This window comes from Zingiber officinale, chromosome 11A (assembly GCF_018446385.1).
Source record: "Zingiber officinale cultivar Zhangliang chromosome 11A, Zo_v1.1, whole genome shotgun sequence".
NCBI classification, from domain to species: domain Eukaryota; kingdom Viridiplantae; phylum Streptophyta; class Magnoliopsida; order Zingiberales; family Zingiberaceae; genus Zingiber; species Zingiber officinale.
The window spans coordinates 33154865-33159634 of record NC_056006.1 but is presented as its reverse complement, the minus strand read 5'-3'; the positions used below and the strand labels follow the sequence as shown (position 1 = coordinate 33159634).

The window sequence follows — 4770 nt, the reverse complement described above, 5'->3', positions numbered from 1 at the left end:
TAAGTTTACCATCTTATCGTTACTTTCGTTGGCGGACGACCCGAGTCATTCCTATGCTACATTAGCGTAGGAGGGGTTTGGTACTTCATTGTTTGATGCCCAATTCATGACAAAATTGGGCGTAATCAATCACTAACTTCATTTGTAGTTTCAATTTGATCTACCATATCACATTCATCATCTGAAAACTCAATTTCATCATAACACCCTGTAAACCCAGAAGGTAGATCTGAAAACTTGTTGTCTGCTGCATTATCATCACAATCATCATCTGAAGAGTCATCATCTTCATATACATCCAAAAATCTACACTCAATCATATTAGTGTCACAGAATTTGCCAAAGTCTTTGTTTTCATTAGACCTCACTAGCCTTTGTGGAAAAGGAACCTTTGGTGAAGGTCTTGAGAATGGTTGAGCTTGTGACAGAGGTTCAAACTTCTTGTCTAGTGATGGTGTGATCAACCGTTGAGGGAAAGGTACTTGTGGCCTTTGGGAACTTCCTTGAGAAATGGAATTGAGTTCTTGTGATCTTCTATTATTCTTCTCCTCAATTCTAAACATGTCCTTCTTCAGAAGTTCTTCATGATTCTTTCCCTTTCTCAACTCAATATCACTACACATCTCACTAGATTTTGTTTACAAAGGAGGGGGATCTTCTTTGAACCATTTTGAAACTATGCTCTCAATCCTTGCCCCCAAATGTTTGAACTCCTCATTCTGTGACTTCTGAATTTCAACATTCTTGGATGGTTGAATTGCATTTTGTTTGACATACTCTCTTGTATATATGGCTTGTACTTCTTGAATTTCTGAGGAAGATTCCATCCAACTTTTGCTCGACCATCCATGGAGGTTCAATGCCACTTGATCAATCAATGTATAAGCTTCTTCTATAGTCTTGTCCATAAAAGAACCTCCAACTGATGAATCTAACAAGCACTTATTTGAAAAGGAAATCCCCCTATAGAATATGTTTAGAATCAGCCATTTCTCTAAACCATGATGAGGGCACTGTCTTTGTAAACTCTTGAATCTGTCCCATGCATCAAATATTGATTCTCCATGTGCCTGAGCAAAATTTATGATGCAACTCCTCAGGTAGATTGTTCTGCTTGGAGGAAAAAAATGATTCAGAAATTGGTGCTCTAATTGTCCCCAACTTGTGATGCTTTGAGGATTGAGAGAATATAACCAAGTCCTTACTTTATCCTTGATACTAAAAGGAAATGTCATCAACCGAACTGCATCTGCTGATACTCCTTCACAATTCACTTTATCACAAAGCTCTAGAAATGTCTCAAGGTGCAGATAAGGACTTTCTGACCCTTCTCCTCCAAATTTGTGATCTTATATCATGGAAATTAATGCTGGGTCTAGTTGGAAACTTTCTGCTTCAATGTGAGGCTGCACAAAAGGAGATAAAAATCTTGCAGAAATGGGTGCAGAGAAACCTCTTAAGGCCCTACTTGACATCTTAGTGCTCATGGATATCTAAAAAAAATTATGAGAAAAAACAAAAATGAAGAATTAAAGACAAGAAATAGAATGCAAAAATAAAGAAAAAGAAAAACTGAACCTTTAACTAATAACAAGAAATAAATGCAAAGCTTTATTTTTCTTTTTTTTTTGAATTATGAAAATAGAAAAACAAAAACTATTCACAAGTCTAGATGAACTAAATTGCTAATCTACTAATGTTAATGCGAACAGTCCTTGACAATGGCGCCAAAAACTTGTTATTCAACCGCAAGTGTATGGTTTCATCGTCAGTAATAAAAATATCGAATCCACAGGGACTGTTGATTCGCATGGTAAGTTATCTAGACGGTCGAAAGATGGCTTTGGCATTTGCAAACTAACGAGGGTGATTGAAAAGGGAAAGAAAAGGATGAGAGAAAGAGAACGAGCTGATCTTGGATGGAATGAGCTTCGGGAGATGGATTCTAGAATTTCGGTTTCATTGTAATACTAGGAGATACTACATAGATTGCTTAGTTTCTGCCCTCTATGTCCATGCTCTTGAAGGAAGTTAGATTGGTCAATATCCCTGAGTATCGAATAGAGACGATCCCTGTGAAATCCTGTAATGGTTAAGCCCCCTGTCATGAGGGCGCCTCGGTAGATCACTGGGATACACATCAAGTAAATAACAATAAGGATAAGAGTTACCTACCTCCTTATGGAGGAATTGCCTCTCCCTTCAAGAGAATATCCTACACGTCCATGAACGGGTTACCCTTGTCACTACGGCCGCTCGGGTATACGATCTAGATCACTCTCTCTATGAGAGCAGCAATTCCTATGGGATTGTTTCTCCTTTTAAGGGAACGTCTTAGACGTCCGGAAAGGGTTACCCTTGTCACGAGGGTACCTTGGTCAATGCGCTCTAGGGCATCCCCTTGCGTGATCAACAATCCTCCACATCAATTAACAAAGCGTGCAAGAAACATAACTACGTCACACACACAACTTCATCAAGTATGAACAAGGCATAAACAATTCATTGAATAGAAATAAGGCGAATCAACATAGTTCTACATCTCCATCGTATTACAAATACTTCCTAATCCTAGAAGAGGATATCTACTCCATTGTGGGGAAAGAACAACCCCAAAACATAAAGAAGAACATACTTACAACCCTTGATATGAGAAGGAAGGGAAGAAGCGATGCTTGCCGAGGTTTCCGATGTCTTGGAGATGCCCCCTTGCTCTGGAGATGGACGGAACGTCGAGGGACGGTGGTGGAAGAAGCTCTAGGGTTTCCCTCGAAGGAGAAAACCCTTTCCCAAGGAAAGGTACGAAGTCCCCGAAGCCAAGATAATCAAAGAATAGGGTTCTTGACCCTTTTATACCTCCTCCAAGCCGCCCAAGAAAACCAGGATTACGGGGCGTCTAGTAAACTGTATTTTTCACCCATTAAACTAAGTTTTCTTGTGATCTCCCCTGAACCAAAGTTGTAGCTCTTGAAATTATCTTCAATCTGATACTTGGATCGTGCCCTGGCTCTAACCGATCTGAACGTTATGGCGGTTCGAAGTTTGGTCTGCGGTCTGGGCGGAGGTCCAGTTGAACCCGCGGTTAGGAGGCACGGCCGTGCTATTTAGCACGGGAAAAAAATTCTTTCTCTCTGTTGGATCTGAAGAAAAGTTGTAGATCTTGAAGTCAGCTATGTTTCAATATAAATAATAGCCCGAAACTCCAACGGAACACAAAGTTATGGCCAAATTACGATTGGTCTGCAATCTGCCAAGAATTCAGCACAGCTCTGTTTTGGTGTGGCACGACCCGCGTTCTTCGTCGCACAGCCGTGTGGAATCCACACGGCCTCACACGGCTTCCTCTCGGGTTGAGTCACATGACCGTGCGAGGTTGCACGGTCGTGGCCTTCTTCGTTTCTGCCGAGGTCACACGACCGTGTGGATTCACACGGCTGTGACCTTTCTCTCCACTGGAATGTTGGCACGACCGTGTGCTGCTTGTTCACTATCATGGGGGCACGGCCGTGCATGGTTGCACGGCCATACCTTGCTTGGCTGCTGGTGGTGAGGCACGGCCGTGCAGGGTTGCACGACCATGCTCTGATTCCTCTCTGGATTGGCCACACGACCGTGCAAGGTTGCACGACCGTGCTCTCTGCTTTGTCCTGGTGCGTCGATAATCACCAATTACGCTCCAATAGTTATCCCTATCAACACAAAATCAAACAAAGAGCAGATATCCGAACAAAAGAGTATATATGGTGAATACATGCTAAAAGAGGCGATCATGCAAGGAATATATACGTATAAAGCAAGTGAATGTGCATCAAAACATACATAAAAGATCATACTATTTACGCACATCACCTGGTAAGCATGAACCTGATCCCCAGACATATGATGAAGCACTCCAAGATAAAGATGCAGCAAAGAGCGATGAACTCTAAAATATAATCTATGTATTCTAATAAAGTCTAGGAGCTTGTAGAACCATCAAATAGTGTAAAAGCTATTGGATGTAAATGGATCTACAAAAGAAAAAGAGGAACAGACAAGAAGGTGGAAACCTTCAAAGCAAGGCTTGTTGCCAAGGGGTATACTCAGAAAGAGAGATTCGATTATGAGGAAATCTTTTCGCCAGTTGCAATCGTTAAGTCTATCTAGATACTCTTATCTATTACTGCTCATATGGATTATGAGGTTTGGCAAATGGATGTCAAGATAACTTTCCTTAACAGAAGTGTTGAAGAAAACATCCATATGAAGAATCCAGAGAGGTTCATTGAAAAAGGCAAAAAACATCTAGTGTGCAAGCTAAATCGGTCTATTTATAGACTGAAGCAAGCTTCAAGGTCTTGGAACATCCGGTTTAATGAAGTAATCTAGTCATATGGATTTATTCAGTGTCTGAATGAGTCTTGTGTATACAAGAAGTGTGATGGAAACGTGGTGGTATTCCTTGTACTATACATAGATGACATTTTGTTAGTTGGAAACAATATTAAAGTGTTGTCGGAAGTAAGGATATGGTTATCCAAGCAATTCGATATGAAGGACTTAGGAGAATGCACACATATTCTTGGGATCAAAGTAATAAGGGATGGAAAGAAAAGGATGTTGTGCTTGTCCAAAGCTTCATATATCGATACAATTTTTGCTCGTTTTAGCATGCAAGACTCCATGAAAGGTTTTCTACCTTTTAGGCATGGAGTAGCTTTATCTAAAGAGATGTCTCCGAAGACATCAAAGGAGATAGAGGACATGAAGGTAGTTCCTTATACTTCAGCT

The 4770-nt window shown here is 40.8% G+C and overlaps 1 non-coding gene across 1 annotated transcript; it reads left to right on the top strand.

Moving 5' to 3' along the window:
* The first annotated feature begins 996 nt into the window (after nucleotides 1–996).
* Nucleotides 997–1102, top strand: LOC122033114. The gene has a single exon (XR_006126374.1). It is a non-coding gene; the product is annotated as a small nucleolar RNA R71 (small nucleolar RNA).
* The last annotated feature ends 3668 nt before the right edge of the window (nucleotides 1103–4770 follow it).